Genomic DNA, 21,811 nt, shown 5'->3' with positions numbered 1-21,811 from the left:
CTGTCTGCCAGCCAGTTCTCTATCCACATCAATACTGAACCCCCAATACCGTGTGCTTTAAGTTTGTATACTAATCTCCAGGGAGGATATAGGTGTGCTGGGGAAGGTGCAGAGGGGATTAATAAGCTGTGAGACACTGTTTCAGTTTCAGTTTGGTTTATTATCACATGTATCGAGGTACAGTGAGAAGCCTTTGTTGCGGGCTAACCAGTCAGCGGAAAGACAATACGTGATTACAAGCGAGCCAGATTTTTCACACAGAGAGTTGTGAGTCTGTGGAATTCTCTGTCTCAGAGGGCGGTGGAGGCCGGTTCTCTGGATACTTTCAAGAGAGAGCTAGATAGGGCTCATAAAGATAGCGGCGTCAGGGGATATGGGGAGAAGGCAGGAACGGGGTACTGATTGGGGATGATCAGCCATGATCACAGTGAATGGCGGTGCTGGCTTGAAGGGCCGAATGGCCTACTCCTGCACCTATTGTCTATACAGTGTATAGATACATGATATCGTTTAGTGCAAGGTAAAGCCAGCAAAGTCCGATCAAGGATAGTCTGAGGGTCACCAATGAGGTAGATAGTAGTCCAGCACTGCTCTCTGGTTGTGGTAGGATGGTTCAGTTGCCTGATAACAGCTGGGAAGAAACTGTCCCTTACTGAAAATAAATATTCAAACAACGTATTTAGAAAAGTAAGGACTCATTGGGATTGAAGGCATGCTTGTTTAAGGCAAGTGAACAGCTGGAGGAAGTGCAGATCTCATTGAAGGTCCATAACTTGGTATAGTTACTTGGGACGACAGATGGCACAATGGGCTAAGTGTTCGGCTGGCAATAGGGCAGCACAGTGGCGCAGCTGGTAGTGCTGCTGTCTCGGAGCCGGATTCCATGCTGACCTCGGGTGCGGTCTGTATGGCGTTTGCACACTCTCCCTGTGACCGCATGGGTTTCCTTCCCCATCCCAGACATGTGGATTTGGTAGTTAACTTGTAAGTTGGCGTCTGTAAATTGCCTCTAGTGTGTAGGGAGTGGATGCAAAAACATGATAATGTAAAACTGGTGTGAATGAGTGATCGTGGTCGGCGAGCTGATGACCAATTAGAAAAGAAACACTGTGTGGGGAGATGTTCGCGGAAGGAGATGTTGTGAAGACTTCCATTTAAAACACACCCTGATTCTGGCCGAGTGTCTTAAAGTGTGAAGTCACTTCATGACCCTTGGCGATAAAGATTGCGGGTCTGGGTTTATATATAGCCTCGGGTAGAATAAAATATTGATATCACTGCAATACAGCAATGATCACAACCAAACTCTGATATTGAACAAAATCAGTTAATGGGTCAGATGATCTATAGCTTGATCCAAGAAGCAAGTTTTAAGGGTCATCTCAAACACATTGTATGTTCCTATTTTTTTTTTTTAATTAAATGCAGCGATTGGAAAATATTTAACCTAAATAGATAATGGTTGTACATTTGACCTGACGTGACGACCTGTGTTTATGATGACCAGTTCTTTAATTGCCCCAATTTGTGTTACAATAAAAAAGCTAAATGTATTTTTCCCAGGTCCTTGTGGTGGGCAACCCAGCCAATACCAATTGTTTGATTGCGCTGAAGTCTGCACCGTCGATTCCAAAAGAGAATTTCTTTTGCCTGACCCGCTTGGATCACAACAGAGCGAGGGCTCAGGTAATCTCTAATATCCACTTCAACATTCAAAAATGCAAGTGTTTGCAGACCTTAAACATGGCGGCATGTTTGTGAATGTAATTGTCTTCCATAAATCCTCCTCATTTGTGGGTCTGCCCTTCAAAGTTTCAAGGTCAGTTTATTGTCACGATTAAGGTACAGTGAAATTCGAATTACCATACAGCCATACTAAAACAAAAGCAACAAGACACACAACTACATAAAAGTTAACATAAACATCCACCACACCGGATTCCCCACGTTCCTCACTGTGATGGAAGGCAATAAGGTCCAGTCTTCTTCCTCTTTATTCTTCCGCGGTCGGGGCAGTTGAACCACAAAACAGACACAAAGAAGGAAAGGACAGACAGACTGTTGGCGAGGCAGCCATTGTTGGCGGCACACGATGGTTTTCGTGACACATTTATTTGAGGAGATTGTTGTGCTGGAGTGCTTAGTTGGAAGTTGTGGGTGAATGTTGGGACAATATTCTACATTTGAAGAAAGACCATGGAACAATTTTACATTTGCAAAAAATAAAAATATTCATGTTGATCTTAATTTAAATATCATAGAACAGTACTGTAGAACAGTACAGAACAGAACTGAACGAAAGCCAGGTTAGCCGGGAAGTGGTGTTATGTAAATTGAATGGATTAAAGGCCGATAAATCCCCAGGGCCAGATACCTACGACATTTTGCACGACTGAGGAGACGACTCCCGACGAACATGTGACAAACTAGTCGCCTGTAGTTGCCTAAAACATCGCCTAAGTGGGACAGGCCCATAAGGCACTCTATAATGCCCTCTCCTGCTCTATGACTCTTTATCAGTAGAGCAGTAGACAACATCAACATCAAGAACAGTCTGAAGAAATTCCACATCACATGGAGCAACTGGGAGCACATTGCACTGGACGGGCGCTCCTGGAGGAAATCCGTGCAGGAAGGAGCTGCACGTCACGAAACGGAACCACGCAGAGAAAAAGAGACCGCACCTTAGGGAGAGAGAGAAGGGGAGCTCGACGACTACCAACCACCGCCAGTCTCCACTGCCCACCTCGCACCAAGGTGTGTGGATCGCAGATCGCCCTCTACACACATCTGCAGACCCACAAGTAGACGACCCTATGGAGAGGAGAGGGCAGTCATACTCGTTTTGAGTGACTGCCGATGATGATGAGCCAACATCATTGACTATGCTTTACTATGGGAGCTGTGGGAATAGTGAGCTGAATACTCCATCCATCTAGAGTTTTCTTTACAGCATTCTAATGAAGAAATGCAATGGACAGATTGGCTCACATTTCTGTTTCACATTTATAATCTAATCACTGTGCCTTTCAAAACCCATTAGATCCGCATTATTGGGTGACTGCCAAAAACTGCATGAAAGCACAAAGCTAAAGAGCTTATCCATATAGTGTGAGCACAGTTCTGGAGAGCTATTGTGCGCATTCTACCAGGCATTGAGGTTTCAACAATGCATTTATTTTTATTTTAAATGATTGCGAGTAGTTCTGTAATATCTAATGGCCCTTCGAGCCTGCACCGCCATTCAATATGATCATGGCTGATTTGCGATATAAAAATGGATAGGAAAAGTTTGGAGGAAAAGGTGGGATTCGTGAAAATGGAGGATTCTTGGTTTGAGGTGAGGTGGGGAAAAAGGTAATTGAGGGGTAACCTCGATCAAACAGGTAACCTACATGTGTGTGCGTATGTGCCACCACCCAATGGCTCCTCGATGGCAGCCTCGCCAACAGTCTGTCTGTCTTTTCGTCCTCCTAAAATTATTTTTATTGGGTTTTAAAAGATTGTGTTAATGTTCTCTGGGTTGTTTTATGTGGGGGGTGGGGAGAAACTTTGTTTCAGTCTCTTACCTTGCCGGAGATGTGACTGTTTTCCGGATCGTATCTCCAGTCACTCTGCGGCCTAACATCATGGAGCTGGAGGCCTTGCTCGGGACTGACTTTGAGCCCCATCGCTGGGACGTAGACTTAACATCGGAGCTGATCCCTCCCTTGTCTGGGTTCGACGCTCCAACCGCGGCCTGCAGACGTTACCATCGAGGAGCTCGCAGAGACCGATGTCGGGAAGCTCCGAAACCGCAGAAGGTTCGACTAGCCCTGACCCGGGGTCAGATCGCCCGGCGCGGGGAACTGTGATCCCCCCGATGCGGAGGGCTCGCAGCCGGCTACGGGAGTCAAGATCGTCCCGTCAACGGAAGCTCGAGGCGCCCGACCGCGGGAGAACAAAGAAGGGAAGAGATTGAACTTTATTTCGCCTTCCATCACAGTGAGGAATGTGGAGGAGTCACTGTGGTGGATGTTTGTGTTAAAATGTATTTTGTGTGTTCTGTTGCTTTTTAATGGTATGACTGTACGGCAAATCAAATTCCTCGTATGTTGCAAAACATACTTGGCTAATAAAGTATGATTAGGATTATGATGTGTGTGAGTGTGTGTGTTTAGCCCATCAAGTCTACGCCACCATTCAATCATGGCTGATCTGTATCTCCTAACCCCATTCTCCTGCCTTCTCCCCATAACCTCTGACACCCGTATTAATTGAGAATCTACAGTGCCCTCCATAATGTTTGGGACAAAGACCCACCATTTATGTATTTGACTCTGTACTCCACAATTTGAGATTTGTAATAACAAAAAAATAATCACATGCAGTTAAGTTCAGATTGTCAGATTTTAATAAAGGCCATTTTTATACATTTTGGTTTCACCACGAAGAAATTACTAGACTAAGTGGGACCTGTTGGGTCCCAGCATCACACGGGAGAGCTGGTCACCAACGCAATATTCCACCTCTCCACCAATTTCAATATTGCTCGCCAGTGGGGGGGAGGGAGCTTTCTGTTGCGCTAGTATGGGTGTTGCGGGCCAAAGGTACTGGTTTCCAGAGGGCTAGTATAGACATTGTGGGCCGAATTTTAAAAGCCAAGCCAAGGCAAACAATTGGGTGGCAGCCACTTTACAGCCACATCGAGGGGATTCACCGTGGAGTCGACGTGCGTTCAGTGTTATTCGCAGCTCAGAGAGCCGTGACCCTCTCGATTCCCATTATCTGAATGGTGGCCGATTAGGAAAAGGGGAGATGCAACGAGACCTGGGTGTCATGGTACACCAGTCATTGAAAGTAAGCATGTAGGTGCAGCAGGCAGTGAAGAAAGCGAATGGTATGTTAGCATTCATAGCAAAAGGATTTGAGTATAGGCGCAGGGAGGTTCTATTGCAGTTGTACAGGGTCTTGGTGAGACCACACCTGGAGTATTGCATACAGTTTTGGTCTCCTAATCTGAGGAAAGACATTCTTGCTATAGAGGGAGTACAGAGAAGGTTCACCAGACTGATTCCTGGGATGTCAGGACTTTCATATGAAGAAAGACTGGATAGACTCGGCTTGTACTCGCTAGAATTTAGAAGATTGAGGGGGGAATCTTATAGAAACTAACACAATTCTTAAGGGGTTGGACAGGCACTATGCAGGAAAATTATTCCCGATGTTGGGGAAGTCCAGAACAAGGGGTCACAGTTTAAGGATACGAGGGAAATCTTTTAGGACCGAGATGAGAAAAACATTTTTCACACAGAGAGTGGTGAATCTCTGGAATTCTCTGCCACAGAAGGTAGTTGAGGCCAGTTCATTGACTATATTTAAGAGGGAGTTAGATGTGGCCCTTGTGGCTAAAGGGATCAGGGGGTATGGAGAGAAGGTAGGTACAGGATACTGATTTGGATGATCAGCCATGATCATATTGAATGGCGCTGCAGGCTCAAAGGGCCGAATGGTCTACTCCTGCACCTATTTTCTATGTTTCTATGTTCCCTGGATCTGGCAGAGACTGAGTGAGGGACTACACTATAGTTCCTCCCCCCCCCTGCCGCCAGCGGGGGCAGCAGAGAGAATGGCAAATGTTTTGAAAACATTAATATCTCTGATTTTTCATCAATGGAAAAAATCCTCCGGTCCCGGAAGGCGGAGGGGGGCTCTGAGTGAGGTGGCCAAAAATGACGGCCATAGGTGGCGGCGTTCTCTCGGAAATCGCACCACAGTGGGCCAAAAGCGGTCAAGATCAGACTTTTAGTAACGTAGACAGCAGTGTTTATACATAGTCCCCCCATTTCAGGGCACCATAATGTTTGGGACACAGCAATGTCATGTAAATGAAAGTAGTCATGTTTAGTATTTTGTTGCATCTCCTTTGCGTGCAATGACTGCTTGAAGTCTGTGATTCATGGACATCACCAGTTGCTGGGTGTCTTCTCTGGTGATGCTCTGCCAGGCCTGTATTGCAGCCATCTTCAGCTTATGCTTGTTTTGGGGGCTAGTCCCCTTCAGTTTTCTCTTCAGCAAATAAAAGGCATTCTCAATTGGGTTCAGATCGGGTGATTGACTTGGCCACTCAAGAATTGACCATTTTTTAACTTTGAAAAACTCCTTTGTTGCTTTAGCAGTATGTTTAGGGTCATTGTCTTGCTGTAGAATGAACCACCGGCCGATGACTTTTGAGGCATTTGTTTGAACTTGAGTAGATAGGATGTGTCTATACACTTCAGAATTCATCATGCTACTACCATCAGCAGTTGTAACATCAATGAAGATAAGTAAGCCAGTACCTTCAGCAGCCATACATGCCCAGGCCATAACACTCCCACCACCGTGTTTCACAGATGAGGTGGTATGCTTTGGAGCTCACTAATGCTCTCTTTCCTCTTAATGATGTTCCAAACAGTTGATTTTGGTAAGCCTAATGTTTGGCTGATGTCTCTAACAATTTTATTCTTGTTTCTCAGTCTCATAATGGTTTCTTTGACTTTCATTGGCACAACTTTGATCCTCATGTTGATAAACAGGAACAAAAGTTTCCAAAGGTGATGGAAAGACTAGGTGCTGAGAGCTCTCTTATACCTGCATTAAGGAGGCAATTAAACACACCTGAGCAATTACAAACACCTGTGAAGCCATGTGTCCCAAACATTATGGTGCCCTGAACTGGGGGACTATGTATAAACACAGGTGTAATTTCGACATGGTGATATCAAAATGTATAAAAATGGCTTTTAATTTTTTTTGACAATGTGCACTTTAACCACATGTGATTTTTTTCTATTACAAATCTCAAATTGTGGAGTACAGAGGCAAATAAATAAATGATGGATCTTTGTCCCAAACATTATGGAGGGCACTATATCTATCTCTGCTTTAAAAAAAACATTGACTTGGTCTCCACATCCTTCTGTGGCAATGAGTTCCACAGATTCACCACCCTCTGACTAAAGAAATTCCTCCTCATCTCCTTCTTAAAGGAACATCCTTCCTTTAATTCTGAGGTTATGACCTCTAGCCCTAGACTCTCCCACTAGTGGGAACATCCTCTCCACATCCACTCTATCCAGGCCTTTCACTATTCGGTAAGTTTCAATGAGGTCCCCCCTCAATGTACAAGTCTCTAAGACTCTAAGACTCATGCCAATGGAGTCCAAGACCTTCCTCTACTGCACTCCTTCCGATCTCCAATCTCCAGTGTGATGGGCTCGAAGGGCCGAATGGCCTACTCCTGCGCCTATTGTCTATTGTCTTGGACGGAGGAGAATATGTACGTCCGTGTGTCGAGACAAGAACATTAATTACAATTGTACTTTGAGGAGGCAAGATATATTGATGCATTCAACTGATATTTGGAGAGAGATAGCTGCTGCAGCCAACAAGCTATCTACAAGGGGGTCTGAACGAGGGACTCAACCCGAAACATCACCCATTCCTTCTCTCCAGAGGTGTTACCTGTCCCGCTGAATTACTCCAGCACTTGGTGCCTATCTTCGGTGCAAACCAGCATCTGCAGTTCCGTCCTACACAGCTCAAGATTCAAGAGAGTTTATTGTCATGTGTCCCTGATAGGACAATGACAACACAACAGAACATAGTAGGCATTTACTACAGAACAGATCAGTGTGTCTTTTGGTATGCTGGCCTTTATAAATCAGAGCATTGAGTATAGAAGTTGGGATGTAATGTTAAAATTGTACAAGGCATTGGTGAGGCCAATTCTGGAGTATGGTGTACAATTTTGATCACCCAATTATAGGAAGGATGTCAACAAAATAGAGAGAGTACAGAGGAGATTTACTAGAATGTTGCCGGGGTTTCAGCAACTAAGTTACAGAGAAAGGTTGAATAAGTTAGGTCTTTATTCTTTGGAGCGCAAAAGGTTAAGGGGGGACTTGATAGAGGTCTTTAAAATGATGAGAGGGATAGACAGAGTTGACGTGGATAAGCTTTTACCATTGAGAGTAGGGAAGATTCAAACAAGAGGACATGACTTGAGAATTAAGGGACAGAAGTTTAAGGGTAACATGAGGGGGAACTTCTTTACTCAGAGAGTGGTAGCTGTGTGGAATGAGCTTCCAGTGGAAGTGGTGGAGGCAGGAAGGTTCGATTTTATCATTTAAAAATAAATTGGATAGGTATATGGATGGGAAAGGAATGGAGGGTTATGGTCTGAGTGCAGGTAGATGGGACTAGGGGAAAATAAGTCTTCGGCACGGACTTGTAGGACCGAGATGGCCTGTTTCCGTGCTGTAATTGTTATATGGTTATATGGTGTCCATATGGTGTCCATGAATAAATAAACTGGTAAAGTTCAAATAAACAGATAATGGGCTATTAATGTTCAGAGTTTTGTCCGAGCCAGGTTTAATAGCCTGATGGCGGTGGGGAAGTAGCTATTCCTGAACCTGGTCGTTGCAGTCTTCAGGCTCCTGTACGTTCTACCTGAAGGTAGCGGGGAGATGAGTGTGTGGCCAGGATGGTGTGGGTCTTTGATGATACTGCCAGCCTTTTTGAGGCAGCGACTGCGATAAATCCCCTCGATGGAAGGGAGGTCAGAGATATCTGATCCAACAGATATTTGTACGTTCGCCAAATAAACACACAATACAGACAAAATGCAAGTCACCGTTTTGAGGTGAGGGGTTATTTTCTGTGGAGCTGAATTTCTAGTCAATTTGGCTTTATTATTGATATTTAAACTGGAAAAGATCAGTAATGACAAAGTTGGGCTTGAAGCCTAGAACTTCTCATTCCAGGCACAGGACAGAAGAGGAGATGTATTTCCAATTACTAGTCTGAAGTAGAGTGTCTGTAAGGCATGAGGGATTAACTGACTGAGGGTCTGGTGATGAGAATTCCACGTGCGGGCTGCCCACTGGGAACTCGGGAAATGGAGATACAAAGTCAAAAATGGAAACTTGAAGCTGGACAAATGTGGTCCATAAAACTGTGGCCAGAACTATTGGTGTAGGCCAGGCCAAGTTTCCCCTGGCGTATCGCAGATTGCCTCAAGTCTGCCCTGAGCCTAGACTGGGGTGGAGCGGTGGTGCAGCGGGTAGAGCTGCTGCCTTACAGCGCCAGTTACCCGGGCTTGAACCTGACTACGGGTGCTGTCTGTACGGAGTTTGCACGTTCTCCCCGTGACCTGCGTGGGTTTTCTCCGAGATCTTCGGTTTCCTCCCACACTCCAAAGACGTGCAGGTTTGTAGGTTAATTTGGCTCAGGTAAAACATGTTAATTGTCCCCAGTGTGTCTAGGATTGTGTTGGTGAATGGTTGGTGATCGCTGTGACACGTTCTCCCGTGACCGCGTGGGTTTTCTCCGGGTGCTTCGGTTTCCTCCCACTTTCCGAAGACGTACAGGTTTGTAGGTTTATGGGCTTCTGTAAATTGTCAGGTGCAGGAGTAGGCCATTCGGCCCTTCGAGCCAGCACTGTCATTCAATGTGATCATGGCTGATCATCCACAATCAGTACCCCGTTCCTGCCTTCTCCCCATATCCCCTGACTCCGCTATCTTTAAGAGCTCTATCTAACTCTCTCTTGAAAGCATCCAGAGAATTGGCCTCCACTGCCTTCTGGGGCAGAGAATTCCACAGATTCACAACTCTCTGGGTGAAAATGTTTTTCCTCATCTCAGCCCTAAATGGCCGACCCCTTATAGATAGCGCTTAAAGATAGCGGAGTTAAGGGATATGGGGAGAAGGCAGGAACAGGGTACTGGTTGTGGATGATCAGCCATGATCACACTGAATGGCGGTGCTGGCTCGAAGGGCCGAATGGCTCTTATTGTCTATTGTCTATTGTCTATTCTTAAGCCCTTATCCTTATCCTTATTCTTGTCCGTTGTGTGTAGGATGGAACTAGTGTGTGTGTGAAGGGCCTGTTCCCGCGCTGTATCTCAAAACTAAACTAAACTGAACTGCTTCCAGGAGCAAGGTTCCTGCAAGTCCCATCACTAATATCTTAGACGTGTAGAGAGGAACATTTAGAACAAGATTTGGATAATCGCATTAGGGGCCAGTCCTGGCAATGCCGTGGGAGCAATGTATCAGCTCATCCGTTAAACTGCACAAACTAAAAGGTTTGGAAGAGAGATTTCTACGGTGACTTGGCCACTTCATTAAATGGCAGAATCTTGCTTCCAACATTAGATAGACACCCTCTGGCTGAAGACATTCCTCCTCATCTTCCTAAAGGAACGTCCTTTATTCTCATTGGTTCTGTCTCTCCCACAAATCCAATGGTATCCTGTCAACGTGATAAAGTTGCTGCCTTACAGCAAAGATGGCCTCGGGCGCAGTCTGTATGGAGTTTGCACGTTCTCCCTGCGACCGCATGAATTCCTCAGGGCGTTCCAGTTTCTTTACTGGATACAGCATGGAAACAGGCCCATCGGCCCACCGAGGCCAGTGGCGGACTGGCCAGGGTGTCAGCTTGCCCGATGGCAAGTGGGCCCCTGTTAAATGTTAGCATTGTAGTTGTGGGTGGGCCCCCTTTGTCTCCTGGCAACCAATATTTTTAGACCCAGTCCGCCACTGACTGAGGCCAAGCTGACCAGCGATCCCCACACTATCCTACACACACCAGGGACAATTTACAATGTTACCTAAGCCAATTAGCTTACAAACCTGCACGTCTTTGGAGTGTGGGATGAAACCGGAGATCTCAGAGAAAACCCACGCAGGTCACGGGGAGAACGTACAAACTCTGTACAGGCAGCACCCGCTGTCTTTTGAGACCGCATTTAGAATATTGTGTTCAGTTCTGGGAACCGTGTTATAGGAAATATATTGTCAAGCTTGAAAGGGTTCAGAAAAGATTTACAAGGAAGTTGCCAGGACTGGAGGGTGTGAGCTATAGGGAGAGGTTGAGTAGGCTGGGCCTCTATTCCATGGAGCGCAGGAGGATGAGGGGTGATCTTATAGAGGTGTATAAAATCATGAGAGGAATAGATCAGGTAGATGCACAGAGTCTTTTACCGAGAGTAGGGGAATCGAGGACCAGAGAGCATATGTTCAAGGTGAAGATTTAATAGGAATCCGAGGGGTAACTTTTTCACACAGTGTGTGGTGGGTGTATGGAACAAGCTTCCAGAGGAGGCAGTTGAGGCTGGGACTATCCCATCATTTAAGAAACAGTTGGACAGGTACATGCATAGACAATAGACAATAGACAATAGGTGCAGGAGTAGGCCATTCGGCCCTTTGAGCCTGCACTGCCATTCAATGTGATCATTGGCTGATCATCCCCAATCAGTAGGACAGGTTTGGAGTGATATGGACCAAGAGCAGGCAAGTGGGACTAGTGTAGCTGGGACATGTTGGGCAGTGTGGGCGAGTTGGGCCGAAGGGCCTGTTTCTACACTGTATCACTATGACTCTAAGGCCCGTATTCTACTAATTGCAAAGTTAGACTTTCCTTAAACTCACATTCAACCTGCCGCTCGGTCTAACTAAACCCGACGCTCGGTTTAAGAAAAATGTGGTATTGTGGTAGTGAGGTTTAGTTAGACTAAAGTCTACGGCGAGTTTAACATTAGACTTTGGTTTAAGCTGAGTCTAAAGTTAGTTACATGGTAATGATGTCTGCTTGTACTGCACATGTGCAATGCAATAGCAGGAACACGAGCAGACGACAACTTCAACATGGCTGACAAAAAGAAACTTGGACACCAGCGAGAAAGAATTTCTCCTGACGTTACTAGCTGATAAAATTACAATTATTGAGAAAAAAAGGTGCAATTTCCAGGCACCTATTGAAACAAACAAGGCATGGGATGCGATTTATTCGCAATTCCAGTCGCGGTTTGGCAGTCGCAGAGATCTTCCTGACCTTCGTGAGCGATGGAAGAGAATGAGGTTGCAAGTGAAGGTAGAGTGGTCTCCGCAATGCTTCCAGCTTGACGGCCATTTGTTCTCTCCGCAGCGACCTTAAACCTTCCTTAAACCTGCCCCCTGCTGAGTCTAAATTATGCAGCAAGTTAGACTCTAGTCTAAGGTCAGTCTAAGCTTTGGCGATTAGTAGAAAGACAACGTAGACTTTAGTCTGAATATCAGGAATTTAAACCCGCCGTCGAGTCTAAATTGCAGAGTTGGGTTTAAAAAAATGAGTAGAATGTGGGGCTATGACTTTAGCGCCCGTGGCCAGGATCGACCGCGGTTCCCTGCAACTGTAACTCTACCGCTGTGCCATCGCTTCCCCCCCAAAGATGTGCGAGTTTGCGGGTTAATCGGCCATCTGTAAATTGCCCCTGGTGTGTAGGGAGTGGATGAGAAAGTGGGATAATATAGAGCTAGTATGAATGGGCGATCGATGGTCGGCGTGGACTCGGTGGGCCGAAGGGCCTGTTTACGTGCTGTATCTTTCAATCAATTAATAACTATTAAAGGTGTAGGAAGGAACTGCAGATGCTGGTTTACCCCGAAGACAGACACAAAATGCTGGAGTAACTCAGCGGGTCAGGCAGCATCTCTGGAGAAAAGGGCCAGGTGATGTTTCGGGTCAAGAACCTTCTTCAGGCTTCAGATTCAATATTAAACACACCTTTGCAAACAGAAACATATTTAAAATAGAGAATTTTAATAGGGTCTTAATGTTCTTCGGTGGAAAGTCTAACTGATCTGCCAAGAGTTTGAACTAAATTAAAGAGATTTAAATTCACAAATGTATTAATTAGTTGTGGTCTATATACTGCACTGGCATTGGTCGCCCCCTGCTGGTAGCAAAAAGTAGTACAGTAATCCCTCATTATAACAGACCATGGGAACGGTGTCCATTAGTGCCCATAATGGGCGGAGGGGAATGGTGTCCATTAGTGCCCATAGTCCACTATAACCAAAGGTGGCACGGTGGCGCAGAGGGTAGAGTTGCTGCCTCACAGCGCCAGGGACCCGGGTTCCATCCTGACTACGGCTGCTGTCTGTACGGAGTCTGTATGTTCACTCTGTGACCTGTTTAAGAAAGAACTGCAGATGCTGGTAAAATCGAAGGTAGACACAAAATGCTGGAGAAACTCAGCGGGTGGGGCAGCACCTATGGAGAGAAAGAATTGGCGACGTTTCGGGTCTGAAGAAGGGTCTCGACGCCAAATGTTGCCAATTTCTTCTCTCCATAGATGCTGCCCCACCCGCTGAGATTCTCCAGCATTTTGTGACTAACTCCCCGTGACCTGCATGGGATTTCTCCGGGTGCTCCGGTTCCATCCACACTACAAAGACGTTCAAGGTTGTAGGTTAATTCGAAGGGCCGACTGGCCTCCTCCTGCACCTATTTTCTATATTTAATTGACTTGATAAAATTGTAAATTGTCCCTAGTGTGTGTAGGATAGTGTTAGTGTGCGGGGATCGCTGGTCGGCACGGACTCGGTGGGCCGAAGGGCCTGTTTCAGCGCTGCAACTCTAAACTGAACTAAAGTAAAACCGAACGTAAAATATGGGATTTCACATATAGAGACCCAACAATAAAATGTAGGCTGAGGAACTAACTGCTGTGACACACGTGCCTTGTTTTTAGCTGAAACATTAAATCAAAGCCTTACCTCAGTTTCAGTTTTAGATTATTGTCATTTGTACCGAGGTACAGTGAAAAGCTTTTGTTGCGTGCTAACCAGTCAGTGGAAAGACAATACATGATTACAATCGAGCCATTTACAGTGTAGATACATGATAAGGGAATAACGTTTGGTTCAAGGTAAAGGTAGCAAATGCCGATCAAGGATAGTCCGAGGGTCACCAACGTTGGCCCGCGGCAGCCGGCAGCCTGAAGCCGCAGCCTGAAGCCGCGGTCTGCAGAACTCCAGCTGGTGCGGCGTCTACAGCCCGGGATCCCTTGTGGAGGACCCGGGGGGAAGAAGAAGCTTCCACCGCCGGCACCGCCGTCTTCTACCGCGGGTGCGGTATGGACATCATCTCCCCTGGAGGGGAGCTTCGACCGCCGGCCCTGCAGACTGCGGTGCTTCCGGCTGCGGCACGGCAGGTACTTTAAAACTTTGACCGCCGGCCTGCGGCCTTCACCAGCCTGAAGCCGCGGTCTCTGGTTGGGAAGAACCGATCCTGGACTCACCTTGACTTTGACTTTGTCCCTTACCATCTGGACGCCCGCAGCAATGGCTGTGGAGGGTGGTGGTCCCGACCACGGGGGAAAATGGAGGAGGACTGGCCAAGCTCTGTGCCTTCCACCACAGTGATGAATGCTGTGGTGGATGTTTGTGTAAAATTTTTATTGTGGTTGTGTTCTTTATTATTGTACCGCTGCTGGCAACCCAAATACCACCGACCTTGGTTGTGTGGCAATTAAATTATATCTATCTATCTATCTATGTGCAGAGACTGGGGGGAGGGGGAAGTCAGTCTCAGTCTCAGTCTCAGTCTACCCCACGACAGAAGGGGGAGGAGTTGTACAGTTTGATAGCCACAGGGAAGAAGGATCTCCTGTGGCGTTCTGTGCTGCATCTTGGTGGAACCAGTCTGTTGCTGAAGGTGCTCCTCCGGTTGACCAGTGTATCGTGGAGGGGGTGAGCTGTGTTGTCCAGGATGCTCCACAGTTTGAGGAACATCCTCCCCTCCAAGACCAACCTCCCGTGAATCCAACTCCAACTCCGGACCCAGGGCGGAGCCAGCGTTCCTGATGAGCTCGCTAATCCTGTTGGCGTCCGCTACCTTCGCCCTGCTGCCCCGGCACACGGCAACACAGATGATGGCACTGGCTACCACCGATTGATGGAACATCTGCAGCATCTTACTTAAGGAGCGGGGCCTTCTAACCTAATGTAAATTTATAATATTTCTATGGAATATTTTCAAAATACTTATGAGCCTACCAACAAAATACTTAACAGTCCAAATGTATATTAAAATTGTTCTGTGGTTAAAATGTGTAGGAGGAACTGCAGATGCTGGTTTACACCGAAGATACACACAATAAAACTCAGCGGGACAGGCAGCATCTTGGGAGAAATGGACTAAAAATAGGTTGCCGTTTTGAATATGGCTATTTTTTTAGTCGAAGCTGGTTGCAATGCTAGTTGAAGGTGGTTGCCGGAGGTTGCAGGTGGTGGAAGGTATTACCTGCAACCTCCGGCAACCACCTTCAACTAGCATCGCAACCGACTAAAAAATGACCGATTTTTTAAACGGCAACCTATTTTTAGTCGCGGTCGGTTTTGAATTTTTTGAAATAATCGCCGGAACATAGAAGAAGCGGAAACCACTTTCGACCATTAGGGAGACTGACAAAAACCTCCGGGAACCGCACGGAAACCTTGGGTGGGGCGCGAAGTCTCCAGAGGTTTCCGTTCAGGTTTCCTAAGTGGGACAGGGGCATAAGAATAAATTGTCTTTAGGACTGAGATGAGGAAAAACTTTTTCACCCAGAGAGTTGTGAATCTGTGGAATTCTCTGCCACAGATGGCAGTGGAGGCCAATTCACTGGATGTTTTCAAGAGAGAGTAAAGGGCCTGTCCCACTTAGGCAATTTATTCGGCGACTGGACTCCCCCCCTACGACAATGTCCACAACAACCTACCACCTATCCGACGTCAAGCTACGTCAAGCTACCGACAACCGGCGACCTATTAGGATGTCCACCTACGACCACACCTACGACAACCTACGTCCACCTGCAACAAGCTACGACAAGGTACGACAATACAGTCGCCGGTTGACGTAGGTTGACGTAGGTTGACGTAGGTAGTCGCCAATGGAATTCACCGAAGTCAGCACCAGCAACAACCTACCATAGCACCTACGTCAGGAGAGGTCAGATACGCTCATTGGCGTCAAGCCAACTGTCGCCCAAAATGTTTCAACATGTTGACAATCCAGCGGCGACCAGAATGACGCTACAACTCTTTGCGCGACTGAGGAGACGACTCATGACCATACAGGCGACACCCCGGCAACCATGTGGTGACAGCTTAGTCACCTAAAAAATCGTGACCACGGGTGCTGTCTGTACGGAGTTTGCACGTTCTCCCCGTGACCTGCGTGGGTTTTCTCCGAGATCTTCGGTTTCCTCCCACACTCCAAATACGTGCAGGTTTGTAGACTAATTGGCTTGGTATAAATGTGAATTATCCCCAGTGTGTGTAGGGTAGTGTTAGTGTGCGGGGATCGCTGGTCGGTGCGGACGGACTCGGTGGGCCGAAGGGCCTGTTTGCGCGCTGTATCTCTAAACTAAACCATACTAAATTTATCAACCAGTCAGGTTGCCAAAACCCCTGCAGAGGTTGAATGAGGAGCAACTGAAGATTAGTCCTGGACATTCCCCTCAAGATGTTTAAACATGCATTTTGTTTCCTTGGGCCGCCGGTGAGAATTTGTCACTCATTTTCTACTCAGCTGATCTACATACATCACTATGGATGAACAGCCAGGATTCCCTTCAATTACCAACCAATGTTACAGTGGCGCAGCGGTAGAGCCCCTGCCTCACAGCTTCTGAGACCCTGGTTCGATCCTGACCTCGGGTGCTGTGTGTGTGGAGTTTGCACGTTCTCCCCATAACCGCATGGGTTTCCTCTGGTTTCCCTGGGAAACGTTGGGATAGTCCCAGCCTCAACTACCTCCTCTGGCAGCTCGTTCCATACACTCACCACCCTTTGTGTGAAACAGATACCCCTCAGATTCCTGTTAAATCTTTTCCCCTTCACCTTGAACCTATATCCTCCGGTCCTCGATTCACCTACTCTGGGCAAGAGTCTGGATCTACCCGATCTATTCCTCTCATGATTTTATACACCTCTATAAGATCACCCCTTATCTTCCTGTGCTCCATGGAATAGAGACCCAGCCTACACAACCTCTCCCTATAGCTCACACCCTCAAATCCTGGCAACATCCTCGTAAATCTTCTCTGTACCCTTTCCAGCTTGACAACATCTTTTCTCTAACAGAACTGAACACAATATTCTAAATGCGGTCTCACCAACGTCTTATACAACTGCAACATGACCTCCCAACTTCTATACTCAATACTCTGACTGATGAAGGCCAAAGTGCCAAAAGCCTTTTTGATCACCTTATCTACCTGCGACTCGACCTTCATGGAACCATGCACCTGTACTCCTAGATCCCTCTGCTCTACAACACTACCCAGAAGCCGACCATTCACTGTGTAGGTCCTGCCCTTGTTCGACGTCACTTAATGCAACACCTCACACTTCTCTGTATTAAATTCCATCAACCATTCCTCCGCCCACCTGGCCAATCGATCCCGATCCTGCTGCAATTGTTCACAACCATCTTCACTATCTGCAAAACCACTCACTTTTGTATCATCAGCAAACGTGCTAATCTTGCCCTGTATGTTCTCATCCAAATCATTGATGTAGATGACAAACAGTAACGGGCCCAGCATTGAACACTGAGGCACACCACTAGTCACAGGCCTCCAGTCTGAGAAGCAACCTTCCATCATCACCCTCTGCTTCCTTCCATGAAGCCAATTTTCTATCCATTCAGCTATCTCTCCTTGGATCCCATGCGATCTAACCTTCCAGAGCAGCCTGTCATGTGGAACCTTGTCGAATGCTTTACTGAAGTCCATGTATCCAACATCTACAGCTCTGCCCTCGTTGACCTTTTTGGTCACATCTTCCAAAAACTCAATCAGATTTTTGAGACACGACCTCCAGCGTACAAACCCATGCTGACTATCCCAGATCAGCCCATGTCTGTCTAAATGCCTGTATCCTATCCCTCAGAATTCTCTCCAGTAACTTTCCGACTATAGACATTAAACTCACTGGCCTATAGCATGTAATCATATTTGGCTCCACTACCTTTTATCGGCTGTGAATTGGGAACTATTGGAAAGGAGGTCAGAGTTTGCATAGTGGCGCAGCTGGTAGTGGGTTCGACCCCGACCTCGAGTGCTGTCTGCGTGGAGTTTGCACGATCTCCCTGTGACCACATACATTTCCTCCGGGTGCTCCGGATTCCTCCCACATCCCAAAGACGTGCGGGTGTGTCGGTTAATCGGCCCCTCTGTAAATTGTCCCCTAGTGTGTAGGGAGCGGATGAGAAAGCAGGATGACAGAGATCTAGTGTGAACGGGTGATTGCTGGTCGGCATGGACTCGGTGGGCCGAAGGGCCTGTTTCCGTGCTGCATCTCTAAATTAAACCAGACTAATATGAAGTTAGGCAAGAGCGCAAGACAGACTTAGATCAACTTTAATTTTAAAATGGTCGTTCCCAGACGCCTTATCATCTCAAATGAGCCGTTCCCAGTCTGGGTCTTTTGAGATTGCAATGCTCGGAGAAGGAGAAAGAGGTGCAGTGCAGGCACAGGCCTTGAACCTGGTGAGACGCACGAGGAGCCCGTCCTGGACTCACCCCACAGAGTCCAGTCCCTCCACGCACTCGAGTCTCCCAACCCCTGCAGAGTGGTTACTAAGATGGCTGATCTGTGGGCGGTTGCTGCTGGGACACAAGTCGGGGCCTGATCAACCCCGGCTGGGTCGCCTGGGCGAGGATGTCTGATGTTGTGAGACCTGAAACACCCGATGACCACAGATCACATCACTGAGGCTGTGTCCCAGCACATCTAGACGATGTAAAGCTTTCACATAATCCTCATCAGTAAAGATTAAACCCTAAATGAATCAAGTGTTATTATTATTTTTTCCCAATGTTCGATCCCCTAATCTGAGGAAGGACATTCTTGCTATTGAGGGAGTGCAGCATAGGTTTACAAGGTTAATTCCCGGGATGGCGGGGCTGTCATACGCTGAGGGAATGGAGCGGTTGGGCTTGTACACTCTGGAGTTTAGAAGGATGAGAGGATATCTCATTGAAACATATAAGATTGTTAAGGGCTTGGACACGCTAGAGGCAAGAAACATGTTCCCGATGTTGGGGGAGTCCAGAACCAGGGGCCACAGTTTAAGAATAAGGGGTAAGCCATTTAGAACGGAGACGATGAAACACTTTTTCCACACAGAGAGTTGTGAGTCTGTGGAATTCTCTGCCTCAGAGGGCGGTGGAGGCCGATTCTCTGGATACTTTCAAGAGAGAGCTAGATAGGGCTCTTAAAGATAGCGGAGTCAGGGGATATGGGGAGAAGGCAGGAACGGGGTACTGATTCGGGATGATCAGCCATGATCACATTGAATGGTGGTGCTGGCTCGAAGGGACGAATGGCCTACTCCTGCACCTATTGTCTATTGTCTATTGTCAGTCAGAGTATTGAGTCTACAAGCTGGGAGGCATATTGCAGTTATATAAGATGTTGGTGAGGCCACATTTAAAGTATTGTGTTCATTTCTGGGCACCGTGTTACAGGAAAGAAGTTGTCAAGCTGGAAAGGGTACAGACAACATATATGAAGATGTTGCCAGGACTTAATGGTCTTGAGCGGCCCCATAGCTGAAGCGGCCAGGTTGCAGGGCTGGGAACTGGAAGTATCCTGAGCTAATTCTGCTACCACCATCATAGAAACATAGATACATAGAAAATAGGTGCATGAGGAGGCCATTCGGCCCTTCGATCCAGCACCGCCATTCATTGTGATCATGGCTGATCGTCCCAATCAATAACCCGTGCCTGCCTTCTCCCCATATCCCTTGATTCCACCAGCACCTAGAACTCTATCGAACTCTCTCTTAAATCATCTATTGCGACAAGTGATGGCTCCCACTGATTGTCGCCGGAAGCTTGCGTCCTTTTCAGGACGGACGATGACAGGGAGGCCAACATTTGTAACAAGATGACCACGGAAAGAAGAATGGTCTGAGCAAAAGGGAGAGAGGTTGAGCAGGCTGGGACTCTATACCTTGGAGTGCAGGAGGATGAGGGCTGATCTAATAGGGGTGTACAAAATCATGAGAGGAATAGTTCATGTTCATAAGTATTTGGAGCAGAATTAGGCCATTTGGCCCATCAAGTCCACTCTGCCATTAAATCATGGCTGACCTATCTTTCCCTCTCAACCCCATTCTCCTACCTCCGGAAGTGGCGGCGCTGGGAACGGCTGCGGCTCGCCTGCAATCCGTTTGTCTTTACTTTTTTGTGTTGTTTTTTTTCGTTTTGTGTAGTTGCGTTTTTGGTTTTTAGGTTGTGTTTATGTGGGGGGGGGGGGGGGGGGGTTGAAACGGGGTTTGCTGTCTCTCCCTTGGGGGGAATACGACTTTTTTATCGTATCCCCCTTCTCTGCCTCCGTCTGCGCTGAGGCCTAATGGCGGAGCTGGCGACCTCGGGACTCCGGAGGCAGCCTGTCAGGACTTGCCCTGGGCTCGCTCCCGTGAGGGCGGCCCAGCTCGGGGCTGGAACTGCGTTCCCGTGAGGACGGCCTGTCGAGGGGCCGAGACTCTCCCGCGAGGGGCTGTGGCACTCCCGTCGGAGTGGCCCAGCCCGAGGGTGGAACGGCACTCCCGTCGGAGTGGCCCAGCCCGAGGGTGGAACAGCACTCCCGTCGGAGTGGCCCAGCCCGAGGGTGGAACGGCACTCCCGTCAGAGTGGCCCAGCCCGAGGGAGGAACGGCACTCACGTGAGGGCGATCCGGCTCGGGGCTGGAACGGTGCTCCGGTGGCTGGGACAGCGTTCTGGCGGCGGTGACCTGAGTCCTGGGTTCAGCCGCGGGCCAGCGGCTGCGTGTGCTGGACTGGAGGACGGCAGCTTCGACCACCCCGGGCCGCGGTGTTTGAGCCGGCCCGTTTGTGGGGTTCGGTGAGCCGCGGGACTGTTGTGCCATCGTCCGGTGGGGAATCGCCTCAGCGCAGAGGGAGAAGAGGAGGGAAGAGACAGTAACCCTAAGATTTTTGCCTCCACCACAGTGAGGAGGTGCTTGGTGGATACACTGTGGTGGATGTTAATTTGTGTTTACTGTTGTTTATTATTGTATGATGTATGTATGACTGCAGGCACGAAATTTCGTTCAGACCGTAAGGTCTGAATGACAATAAAGGGATTCAATTCAATTCAATTCAATTCAATTCTCCCCGTAACCCTTGACACCCGTACTAATCAAGGATCTGTCCATCTCTGCTACTGGTTCAGAACCAATGGCTACAATATTTTAAAAAATGAAGTATGTGACACAAATGGCTTTGAAGCTGTATTTTTCAGTTCACAGTTAAGCCCTGGAAATTGAGTCCAGTCGCTTGGCTCAAACCGACAATTGAAATTTTAAATTGGTTGGAAACCAACTGAAACAAGATTTGGTGATGGGTAAACAAAAATGCTGGAGGAACTCAGTGGGTGAGGCAGCATCTATGGAGAGAAGGAATAGGTGACGTTTCGGGTCGAGACCCTTCTTCAGACTGATGTGGGGGTGAGGGGGCGGGAAGATGTAAGGAAGAGGCGGAGACATTGGGCTGCGGTAGAGCTGGGAAGGGGAGGGGAAGGAGGGAGGAAGCAGGGACTACCTGAAATTGGCGAAGTCAATGTTCATACCGTTGGGGTGTAAACTACCCAAGCAAAACATGAGGTGCTGCTCCTCCGATTTGCGGTGGGACTCACTCTGGCCATGGAGGAGGCCCAGGACAGAAAGGTCAGATTGGGAATGGGAGGGGGTTGGAGATTGGAGATGGGTAGCAGGGAAAGTTTAGTCAGGCTGGGTAATGGGAAACTGAGGCCAGGAATTTCCAGAGATTCTCCCAGCTACCCAACTGGGAATGTGCCAGGAAGTGCCTTCTAACACTTGCTTGCTCCGGAGCTCCAGATAATAGATCGGTAACCCCACAGAGTCTCTTGCCGGTAGTAGGGGAATCGAGAAGCAGATGACAGAGGTTCAAGGTGAAGGGGAAAAGATTTAATAGGAATCTGAGGGGTATCTGTTT

General features: G+C 47.6%; 1 long non-coding RNA gene across 1 annotated transcript; it reads left to right on the top strand.

Moving 5' to 3' along the window:
• The first annotated feature begins 930 nt into the window (after positions 1 to 930).
• Positions 931 to 21,534, top strand: LOC116975795. The gene is made up of 3 exons (XR_004412781.1): positions 931 to 1,686; positions 8,106 to 8,111; positions 21,523 to 21,534. It is a non-coding gene; the product is annotated as an uncharacterized LOC116975795 (long non-coding RNA).
• Positions 21,535 to 21,811: the final 277 nt, after the last annotated feature.

The sequence above is a fragment of the Amblyraja radiata genome, chromosome 8 (assembly GCF_010909765.2).
Source record: "Amblyraja radiata isolate CabotCenter1 chromosome 8, sAmbRad1.1.pri, whole genome shotgun sequence".
NCBI lineage: Eukaryota > Metazoa > Chordata > Chondrichthyes > Rajiformes > Rajidae > Amblyraja > Amblyraja radiata.
This window is presented reverse-complemented; position numbering and strand designations above follow the sequence as displayed.